Source organism: Microcaecilia unicolor, chromosome 2 (assembly GCF_901765095.1).
Source record: "Microcaecilia unicolor chromosome 2, aMicUni1.1, whole genome shotgun sequence".
NCBI lineage: Eukaryota > Metazoa > Chordata > Amphibia > Gymnophiona > Siphonopidae > Microcaecilia > Microcaecilia unicolor.
In genome coordinates, this window is record NC_044032.1 from 418,422,083 (window position 1) to 418,434,801 (window position 12,719).

Here is a 12,719-nt window from a genome sequence, read left to right on the forward strand (position 1 = left end):
AAGGAATTGCCAGGAGGGATCTCCAAACTGGGGTTGCATCCATACCTAGGATGCATATAGTTTTCAACTATACATGAACTACTTTGCCACCAGTCCCTAATACCTCTGCAAAAAACAGTTGCAAAGTATACTGCATGGAATTTTTTTTTTAACAGGCCTAGTTACTAAGATATGATAGATGTTAATGCAATAGTGTACTAATTTCCATGTTAACTGCTCAATAGAGAAGGTGGTGGGGAATGGCCAGAGAATGTGCCTTACAGTTAACAAAGAGGTAGTTACAGGACATTACCCTGCTTATTTTCGAAGGAGAAGGGCGGCCATCTTCCGACACAAATTGGGAGATAGCTGGCCTTCTCCTAAAGCTGGCCAAATCGGTATAATCGAAAGCCAATTTTGGCCGGCTTCAACTGCTTTCCGTCGCAAGGACGGCAAAGTTCAAAGGGGCGTGTCGGCAGTGTACCGAAGGCGGGACGGGGGCATGGTTAAGAGATGACTGGCCTCGGCCGATAATGGAAAAAAGAAGGCCGGCCCTGACGAGCATTTGGCCGACTTTACTTGGTCCCTTTTTGTTCACGACCAAGCCTTGAAAAGGTGCCAGAACTGACCAGATGACCACCGGAGGGAATTGGGGATCACCTCCCCTTACTCCCCCAGTGGTCACCAACCCCCTCCCACTCAAAAAAAAAATTAAATACATTTTTTGCCACTCTCTATGCCAGCCTCAAATGTCATACCCAGCTCCATGACAGCAGTATGCAGGTCCCTGGAGCAGTTTTTAGTGGGTGCAGTGCACTTCAGGCAGGCTGACCCAGGCCCATCCCCCCCCCCCCACCTGTTACACTTGTGGTGGTAAATGGGAGTCCTCCAAACCCCCCAAACCCACTGTACCCACATGTAGGTGCCCCCTTCATCCCTAAGGGCTATGGTAGTGTGTGCAGTTGTGGGGAGTGAGTTTTGGGGGGGGATTTGGGGGGCTCAGCACCCAAGGTAAGGGAGCAATGCAGCTGGGAGCAATTTGTGATGTCCACTGCAGTGCACCCTAGGGTGCCCGGTCAGTGTCCCGGCATGTGAGGGAGACCAGTGCACTACAAATGCTGGCTCCTCCCACGGCCAAATGGCTTGGATTTTGCCGGGTTTGAGATGGCCGCCATTAGTTTCCATTATCAGCGAAAACCAATGGTGGCCATCTCTAAGGCCGGCCCAAATGTATAAGGGCGGCCATCTGTAATGACAGCCCCATAAAGCGGCGTACCCAACTGTATTATCGAAACAAGATGGCCGGCCATCTTTCGTTTCAATAATACGGTCAGGGCCGGCCAAATCTCAACAATCTAAACACCAGGACTACAAAAATAGAAAATATTTTTGTAGCACCAGAAATGGGGCACGCTGGGAGTGGGAACTACCATCGGACTGCTGCAGTAGCCTGGCAGTAGTTCCTGTTTGAGCCACAGTAAGTCCATGGTGGGCTTACTGCTACTTAGTAAGAGGGCCCCTGAGGCAATATAAAAGCACACAGATGCATTTTAGCTGAGCTTTGAGGAGGTTTTGTGCTACAGTATTATTGTTTAAAGACACATAGGGTTCCTTTTACTAAGGTGCACTGAAAAATGGCTTGCGGTAGTGTGGGCCCTGGTTTTGGGTGAATGCCAATCCATTTTTCAGCACGCCTATAAAAAAGGCCTTTTAAAATTTTTGCTGAAAATGGACATGCAGCAAAATCAAATTGCCACGTGTCCATTTTCTCTCTGTGACCTTACCTAGCGGTAAGGTCTCACACGGTAACCGGGCGGTAATGACCTACATGCGTCAAATGTCACTTGGCGCACGTCCAATATGTGCATCCAAAAATATTATTTTTCGAACGTGCATATCGGACGCGCGCCAAAAATGAAATTACCGCAAGAGCCACATGGTAGCCGGGTGGTGACTCCATTTTGGCACAGGTTGGGCGCACGTAGACGCTTACGCAGCTTAGTAAAAGGGCCCCATAGGAGCCAACATGTCATTATAAAACAGGCTTAAAGTAAGCATCTAGTTGACCTGATCTAAGCAACCTGTGATAAAATTAGCCTGTTATGAAATTCCCTTTGAAAATTTGCATAAAATAAACGTGTTAAAAGAACCCACGTAGTTTGCAACCATGGATGTGATTTTAGAAAATGTAGGTGGCATTTATACATGTAAAAAGCTGATTTATATAGTAAATGGACATTTATGTGCAAGCAGTGATTTTAGACAATCCACTACTTGTGGTATTCATAGATACGAAAGGGACAGATTTGGGGCATGGTTTGAGTGACCTTAAAATAAAATATATATTTCCTATTTTGGACCAGAAATTGAAGTATACATATACTTTCATAATCAGTATTTGTACCTGCTGTGGGCACACATAACTCTCAGCTAAGTGCTTGTTTGGACCTTGGGTTCTGAGTAATGATTGAAAAGAGTATTGTGCTTACCTCTCTGGTGTTCAAAACCACTTCAAAGATTACAAAAATTGAGTTTTGGAACTTGATTCATTGCAGTTTTGCAAAATCCCACACTTACACGTGTAGGTGGCAAAAATCTCTTTCACCTGTAAATTCTGAAACTTATATGAACAAAGCCCCTGAGGAACACTGTTATTTTTTGAAGTTTTTTTGTATTTGTTTTTGTTTTTTGTCAAATGGCTATTCCTTTTGTACATGCTGTCAAACATTTTTTCCATTGCTTTATGGTATTTTACAGAAGGCTCCACATCCAGCAAGCCTTTTTATAAAATATATTGCAAATGCTGAACATCCTGACTTGGATATCCCTGTTCTGACCTAAACAACCTATAGAAAATTGTACTTCATGTGGGCTATTTGTATTTAATAGTTGGCTCCTTAAGGGGTCCTTTTACTAAGCTGTGGTAAAGTTAATGCATGGGTAGCTCATGCCAAATCAACTCTACCTCCTGGGTGGCGCAGGCACCTGGTGGTAATTTCAAAGGTGGCACACACCATTTCCCATGATAGAAAATATTTTTCTAATTTCTACCACAGAGGACATTTCCAGCGATAATCGGCAGCATGACCTCATTAGCATGCCATATATGATTACTGTGTGAGTAGCTCGTGAGCTCTTACCGCTAGGTCATAAGTACATAAGTATTGCCACACTGGGACAGACCAAAGGTTCATCAAGCCCAGCATCCTGTTTCCAACAGTGGCCAATCCAGGTCAGTACCTGGCAAGATCCTGAAAAAGTTCAATACATTTTATGCTGCTTATCCCAGAAATAAGCAGTGGATTTTCCCCCAAGTCAATTTTTTTAAACCCTGCTAAGCTGCCTTTACCACATTCTCTGGCAAGGAATTCCAGAGTTTAATTACACATTGAGTGAAGAAAGATTTTGTCCAATTCGTTTTAAATTTACTTTGTAGCTTCATCTCACGCCCCCTAGTCCTAGTATTTTTGAAAAGAGTAAACAAATGATTCACGCCTACCCGTTCCACTCCACTCATTATTTTATAGACCTCTATCATATCTCCCCTCAACTGTCTTTTCTCCAAGCTGAAGAGCCCTAGACACTTCAGCCTTTCCTCATAGGGAAGTCGTCCCATCCCCTTTATCATTTTCGTCGCCCTTCTCTGTACCTTTTCTAATTCCACTATATCTTTTTTGAGATGTGGTGACCAGAATTAAACACAATATTTAATGGTCAGTGGGTGATGGTAAAGGCTCAGGAAGCAAATAGCTGTGCGCTACTTTTCTTTCTAGCACACAGCCATTTAATCCCCCCCCCCCCCCCCCCCCAAAAAAAAAAGCCTTTTTCTTTTTCTCAGCTATGGTAAAAAATGGTACAAAATATGCAGTGACTCTAGGAAACAAATTTCAAAAAGATGTACTTAGAAGTGGAGAAAACTGTCTTTTCTCCAAGCTGAAGAGCCCTAGACACTTCAGCCTTTCCTCATAGGGAAGTCGTCCCATCCCCTTTATCATTTTCGTCGCCCTTCTCTGTACCTTTTCTAATTCCACTATATCTTTTTTGAGATGTGGTGACCAGAATTAAACACAATATTTAATGGTCAGTGGGTGATGGTAAAGGCTCAGGAAGCAAATAGCTGTGCGCAACTTTTCTTTTTAGCACAGCCATTTAATCCCCCCCCCCCCCCCAAAAAAAAAAAAATCCTTTTTCTTTTTCTCAGCTATGGTAAAAAATGGCCCAGTGGGCCAATTTCGCGCGTCCAAACTACCGCAGGCCACTTTTTACCACAGCTTAGTAAAAGTTCCCCCTAGTGTGCTGTAAGGGCCCTGTTTACTAAGCCACACTTTAGGCGCATTAGCATCTTTAACACGTGTTAACTATGTACACGTGTTAACCGTGTAAACACCTACAATATCCCTATAGGTGCCTACACGTTTAGTGTGCACACTAATTGTAGGTGCATTGAAAACGCTGACACACCTTAGTAAACAGGGTTCTAAATGATAAGACACCCATAATATATTAAAGGCAACATCCTGCTCACCCCAATACCAAAAGACACTAAGAAAAAAACAAATGATATTACCAACTACCGCCCAGTAGCTTCTATCCCATTAGTAGTCAAACTCATGGAAGGACTGGTGACCAAACAACTCAATGACTACATAAACAAATTCACTATACTACATGAGTCACAATCAGGATTTTGACCCCTACACAGCACCGAAACAGTACTACTCACTCTCCTAACCAAATTCAAGCAGGAAATAGCAAAAGGCAAGAGAATTCTCCTCCTCCAATTTGAAATGTCAAGTGCATTCGACATGGTTAACCATAACATACTGCTAAGAATCCTAGAATACTTCGGAATCAGTGGTGGCACTCTTAATTGAATTAAGGGCTTTCTAACCACAAGAACATATCAAGTGAAATCAAAAACAAACATATCGTCAGCATGGAAACCAGACTGCGGAGTGCCGCAAGGATCACCACTATCACCGATCCTCTTCAACTTCATGATGACTCCACTAGCCAAGACCCTATCCACCCAAGGCCTTAACCCATTTATCTGCGCTGATGACGTTACATTATACATCCCTTACAAACATGATCTGGTGGAAATCACCAACGAAATCAAACTAAGCTTAAACATCATGAACTCATGTGCAAATGCATTCCAACTAAAACTCAATACAGAAAAAACACACTGTCTCATCATCTCATCCCAATACAATACATACAAACCCACAAACATTAACACCCCAGGATACACCCTCCCTGTCTCAGACAGCCTGAAAATTCTCGGAATAACAATCGACCGTGACCTATCACTAGAGACCCAAGCGAAATCCACCATAAAGAAAATGCTTTTCTCAATGTGGAAACTCAAACGCGTAAAACCATTTTTCCCGAGGGAAATATTTCGTAACCTGGTACAGTCCATGGTATTAAGCCATGCAGATTACTGTAATGGAATATATGTGGGATGCAAGGATCAAATCGTAAAGAAACTTCAGATCGCCCAAAATACAGCAGCCAGGCTTATATTTGGAAAAACACGTTTTGACAGCGCCAAACCACTCAGAGAAAAATTGCACTGGCTACCAATCAAAGAGCGCATCACTTTCAAAATCTGCAAAAGGTGGGAAAATGTGGGATACAAATGTCTTAATATTCAGCACACACTAATTGTTAGCACATAATAAAAATCTGTTAGCACGCTATAGTAAATGGACCCTTAAATGTTTATGTATGAAAAAGCTAAACAGGACATTTTTTGAATCATGTCATAATTGTGGAGAATATTAATGTACATCATTTTCAATGTGGTTCATAATTCTTAAGCAGTTGTTTGCTTTACAACAAAATATATATGTATGTAAATAGCAAATTTGCATAATTAAGGGGCTCTTTTACTAAGCTGTGTTACATGCTAAAATGCACCAAATGCAGCAAAAATGGCCCTAATGCAGGACACACTAAAGCATTCTGCATTAATTTTTTCATTCTGCACATGCTAATTGGACAGTATTTATTTATTTATTTATTTATTTATTGGTGGGAGGAGGCATGTCAGAGGTAGGAAATGGGCATGGATGCACTATTCAGCTTGCATCCTGACAGCGCGCATGCTAATAGGAGCTGATAATTTTTTTAAAAGGCTGCCTGCTGATAAAATTAGCATATGGCTAGAAATTCAATAATTAGGAAAAAGGTTATTTTATGGGGTTAGTGCATGATAAAAATTCTCATAAGTGCACGCTAAGCCTAATAACTTGTGAAACTTTGTAAAGGGCCTCTAAGCTTGATAAAAACCACTTCTCTGTAACTAAAAAGAGGTGTTAGATTTATTTACAAATAGTTCTAGCTCTTTGAAATAGAAAAATCATTGTTCCTTGCATTCACAAATAGATAGGGAGTAAAATAAGTATAATATCAGTGACTTTTTAAGCTTTTTAATAGAGCCCTGTTATAAAATTATCCCTTGTTAATTTTATAAAAGGTTGCCTAGGTAGGAAGGGCAAGTAAGTGTATAGTGAGACTCTTTTATAAAGACACTTAAGCACTTTTATAAAATGTTCACACAAAGCATATACATGTGTGGCTAAATGCATCCTTGTAAATAATACCCTTGTATAGAATTTAAATAACAAATAAGATTATAAAAATTGCCATAATGGATCAGAACAAAGATCCATCACCACCTTATTCTGTTTCTAAAAAATGGCCAATCCAGATCACAAGTACATGACAGGATCTTAGAAAAGGAAGTAGATTCCATGTTGCTTACCCCAGGGATAAACAATTACTTTCTTCATGTTTACCATATTAAGTGGTTTATGGACTTCTTCTCTAGGAACTTGTCTGAACCATTTTAAAGCCCAGCTAATTGCTTTTACTACATCTGCTGGCAATGAATTCCAGATTTTAATTATCCACTGGTGTCACAAAACACCTAGCCACCCGCCTGAGATTACCCTGCGGCCACTTAGAAGGTCTATCCCCAGCACAGCTGAGGTCCACCTGCACCTGCTGCTTGTGCTCTACACTAGCACCCTTCTCCCACCGACTGGGTCAGAACCACATCTGGGTGAGTCTCCCACTCTCCAATTATCCTCAGTAATTTCTAGATTACTGGAGCCACATTCCCAGTGGTTCCACAGTTCCCAGAAAGCACTCACAGACCCAACACACAAACCAACAGGATTCTTTATCAGTCCAGACAGGCAGAATGAACAAGCAATTGAGTTTATTCTCAGAACCTGAAAAAGTGGACAAAAATGTGCAATTGGCAAACAATAACAGGTAACTGAAATATGAATCAATTACAATACTAACTAAACATCTATATACTCTCTAAACAGTACCTGGAAAAATCAGGACATATAATTCATTGAGCCTCAGCAAAGAGATCTGTCTCTTTCTTCATGGCTACGACTGAAGGCAAAACTAGTACACTCTAAAGGAAATGAGTTCCTGGCCAATCAGAGCCCAGTCAACAAGATTTGAAAGGATATTGCTGCTTGCTTCCTGCTTGTGCTTTATAATAAAGGAACACCACCTGCTGGATAAATAGGAGAAATACACTTCAGGACATAATTAAAATAGGAAAATATCTAATACATTTTACAGGCTTAAAACAAACTGGGCCACTTTTACTAAGGTGCATAGGCGCTTATGCATGACCAACGCACACAAAATTGGAACTACCGCCCAGCTACCATGTACCCCTGGTGGTAATTCCATTTTTGACATGCATCCAAAACACATGGTAGAAAATATTTTCTATTTTCTACCTCGTGAGACCTTATCGCTAAGTCAATGGGTGGTGCTGGTTTTAATTTTGATGCATGTCCATTTTTGGCCACAAAAAAAATGTCTTTTTTCCAGGCACGCTGAAAAAATTACCTGTGTGCATCCAAAACACACGCCTACACCAGCGCAGGCCACTGTAGGCGTGCCTTAGTAAAAGGGCCCCACTGTTTCTTCAAACTGGGTAAAAATATTTCTGATTTGATGGTTTTTAAATGTACTGCTCAGTAACTTCATAGCATGCCACCTAGTCTTTTTGGCTGTCTCTAAAATCATCTCCTCTCCCAGATGATGATCCCTAGCTTCTTTAGCCATTCTTCATATGGAAGTTATTCCATTCCCGTTTCTATTTTGATCTCCTTTCTCTCTATTCTTTCTAATTCCACAATACCTTTTAGAATTCCACAGAATATTCAAGGAGTGGTCAAATCATAGAGCAATTCAGAAGCATTATGATATTCACTGTTTTATTCTCCATGCATTTCTTAATTATTCCAAACATTTGTTTTGCTTTTTTTGGTTGACTCCACACACTGAGCAGAGGATTCCAATGTTTTGTCCATAGTGACACCTAGATCAGATTGCTAGGGGCCCTTTTACTAAGCCACATAAGCGTCTACGCAGGCGTGCCAAAATGGAGTTATCACATGGCTATTTTAGGACGTGCATATTGGATGCGTACCAAGTGGCATTTGACACACATAGGTCATTACCACCTGGTTACTGCGTGAGTCTTTACCACTAGGTCAATGGCTGGTGGTAAGGTCTCAGACCCAAAATGGACATACGGCAATTTTGATTTTGCCACACGTCCATTTTTGGCAAAAATTTTAAAAAAGCTTTTACAGACGCGCTGAAGAATAGATCGACGTGCGCCCAAAACCTGCGCCTACACTACCGCAAGCCATTTTTCAGCGCACCTTTGTAAAAGGGCCCCCTAATGTGAAACCAAGTATCATCGTCATATCTGAGTGTCATAAGAACATAACAATAGCTATATTGGATCAGACCAATGGTCCATCTAGCCCAGTATCCTGTTTCCAACAATGGCCAAGCCAGGACACAGGTAACTGGCAGAAACCCAAATAATGGCAACAATCCATGCTACCAATCCCAGGGCAAGAAGTAGCTTTTCCATGTCTATTTCAGTAGCAGATTATGGACTTTTCCTCCAGGAACTTGTCCAAACCTTTTTTAAACCCACATATGCTAACCGCTATTACTACATCCTGCGGCAAAGAGTTCCATAGCTTAACTGTTTACTTTTAACCTTCGATCATCTAATGGTTCAATTGACTCCCTCACAAACAAGTTTTTAATGTTGCAAAACTATAAATATATGATGCAAGGTTCCACATTTGGAATCACTGCCCAGAAAAAGGGTCTATATTGATGATACATTGAAACCCTCTGCTCAGTGTGCAGCAGCATCTAAGAAAGCAAATAGAATGTTAGGAATTATTAAGAAAGGAATGGAAAACAAAAATGAAAATGTTATAATAACTTTGTGTGTTTCTCTATTGTGCAATTCTGGTCAGCCCATCTTTAAAAGATATAGCAGAACTAGAAAAGGTACATTGAAGGGCAAAAAAAATAATAGAGGGGATAGGACAACTTTCCTATGAGGAAAGGCTAAAGTGGCAAGGGCTCTTCAGCTCAGAGAAGAGAAGGCTGAGGGGAGATATGGCAAAGGTCTATAAAATACTGAGTGGAGTGGGTAGATATGAAGTGCATGTTTAATCTTTCCAAAAAATACTAGGACTAGGGGGCATGCAATGAAGTAGTAAATTTAAAACAAACTGGAGAAAATATTTCTTTATTCAATGGGTAATTAAAATCTGGAATTTATTGCCAGAGAATGTAGTAAAAGCAGCTAGTTTAGCAGAGTTTAAGAAAGGTTTGACTACTTTCCTAAAACAAAAGACCATAAGCCATTATTAAGACGGACTTGGGAAAATCCACTGCTTATTTCTAGGATAAGCAGCATAAAATGTGCTTTACTGTTCTGGGATCTTGCCAGGTACTTGGGACATGGATTGGCCACTGTTGGAAACAGGATACTGGGCTTGATGGACCTTCGGTCTGTCCCAGTATGGCAATGCTTATGTTCTTATGTTTTTATCTACATCAAGCTTCTTTTCAATTTTTTCTTTTCTTTCTCTATTTTTGCCTTCTTTGTCAATGCTTTCCATCTAAATTGTCAGTACTTATATTGCTTCCTGTTTTCAGAGGGGTCCTTTTACTAAGCTGCAATGAGCGCTAGTATGTGCAACCTAAAAGGGTTTACCACAGGATATGCTCAGGCATCCTGTGGTAAACTCCTAATTTGTGCACGTACGCCATGTACTAAAAATATTTTACATTTTTCTATGGTGGGTGCATGTCTAGGCCTGAGAATGGATGTTTCTGTGCTAATCAGATAGCGCAGTTATATTACCGCTTGCTGACTGCTTAACGCAGGATTAGCATGAGAGCCCTTGGCACCTAGAAAATAGTGCACATGCAGTACCGTATTTTTCGGACTATAAGACGCACCGGACCATAAGACGCACCTAGGTTTTAGAGGAGGGAAATAGGAAAAAAAATGTTTCCTTTTTCCCAACTCTAAAACCTAGGTGCTCCGGTGCATCTTGTCCGAATCCCGCCCTCCCCCCGGCCCTGTCACGACTTCTTCCTACTCACGCAATCTTCCCTGGTGGTCTAGTGACGTCGGGGCAGGAAAGAGCCCCCTCTTTCCTGCCCAACGCGCTGCTCTCCATCCTCCTATATGCAGCCTGACGGTCTCGGCGAGATTCAAAATGGCCGCCGAGAATTGAAGTCTCAGTGGCCATTTTGAATCTCGCCGAGACCGTCAGGCTGCATACAGGAGGATGGAGAGCAGCGCGCTGGGCAGGAAAGAGGGGGCTCTTTCCTGCCCCGACGTCACTAGACCACCAGGGAAGATCGCGTGAGTAGGAAGAAATCTACCTTCGGACTATAAGATGCACCCCCCATTTTCCTCCCAAATTTGGGGGGAAAAAAGTGCTTCTTATAGTCCGAAAAATACGGTAATTGTTTTTAATTGTGATGCACTAACAGCAACATTAGAACATGGTTATTTATAGGGAAAATTGACAATTGGCCATTTTCTGGCTGCGGTAAAAATGGTCTTAGCACCTGGGAAAACCTGCGTAAAGGCATGATAAGGCCTCTTTCTACTGCAGCTTAGTAGAAGGACCCCTTATTTTAGAACATAAGAAAAGCCATTCCAACAGTGGCCAAGCCAGGTCACAAGTACCTGGCAGAATCCCAATAGTAGCAACATTCCATGCTACCAATTCTAGGACAAGCAGTAGCTTCCCCATGTCTGTCTCAATAGCAGACTCTGGACTTTTCCTCCAGGAACTTGTCCAAATCATGTTTAAACCCAGATGCACTAACCGCTGTTACTTCATCCTCCGGCAAAGAGTTTCAGAGCTTAACTATTTGTTCAGTGAAAAAATATTTCCTCCTAAAGCATTTCCATGTAACTTCCTTCAGTGTCCCCTAGTCTTTGTACTTTTGGAAGGAGTAAAAAATCAATTCACTTCTACTCGTTCTACACCACTCAGGATTTTGTAGACCTCAATCATATCTCTCCTCATCAGCTTCTTTTCCAAGCTGAAGAATTTGCTTCTTTTCCAAGCTGAAGATTCCTAACCTCTTTAACCTTTCCTCATGAGAAGATCCATATTCCATATTTGAAAGATGTTTTTTCGCTATAATAGCCGCTGTAACCTCACCTTTAATCATGTTTGGTCTATCTTCCATCTTTTTTAGTCCACAGAATATATCTGGCCTGGGCTTCCATGATGGCATTTTTAAACAATGTGTACATCTGTTATAAACTCTTAATATTTGCTGCTGTTCCTTTTATTTTTTTTCCTATTTACATAGAAACAGAGAAATATGATGGCAGATAAGGGCCAAGTGGCCCATCCAGCCTGCCCATTCTCAGTAACCACTAACTCTTCCTTTCCTAAGGGATCCCATATGCCTGTCCCCTGCTTTCTTAAATTCGGACACAGTCCTTGTCTCCACAACCCCCACCAGGAGGCCATTCCATGCATCCACCATTCTTTCCATGAAACAGTATTTCCTTAGATTCCTCCTAAGCCTATTTCCTCTTAATTTCATCGTATGCCCCATCATACCTGAGTTTTCCTTCATTTGAAAAAGCCTCACCTCCTGTACATTAACACCACTGAGGTATTTAAATGTCTCTATCATAGCCCTTCTCTCCCGATTCTCTTCCAGTGTATACATGTTGAGGTTCATAAGCCTGTCCCTATATGTTTTATGACTGAGACCGCTTAATAGCCGCCCTCTGGACCGACTCCATCCTATTTATATCCTTCTGTAGGTGCGGTCTCCAGAATTGCACACAGTACTCTAAGTGGGGCCTCACCAGAGACATATACAAGGGCACTATAACCTCTTTTTTCCTGCTGGTCATCCCTCTCCTTATGCAGTCAAGCATCCTTCTGGCTTTGACCATCGCTTTTTCTACCTGTTTGAAGACCTTAAGGTCATCAGACAGAATCACCCCCAAATCCCACTCTTCTTTCGTACACAGAAGCAGTTCACCCCTATATTGTACCGCTCCCCTGGATTCTTGTAACCAAAGTGGATGGCCCTGCTTTTCTTTGCATTAAATCTTAGCTGCCAATCAACAGGCCATTCTTCAAGCTTCGCCAGATCCTTCTTCATGCCATCCACACCCTTCAGGGTGTCCACCCTATTACAGAGTTTGGTATCATCCGCTAAGAGACAAACCTTACCAGACAGCCCTTCCGCAATATCACTCACAAAGATGTTAAAAAGAGCCGGCCTAAGGACGGTCCCCTGCAGTACACAATTGATAACATCCTTTTCCTCAGAGCAAGTTCCATTTACTACTACCCTCTGTCTCCTTCCATTTCTTTATT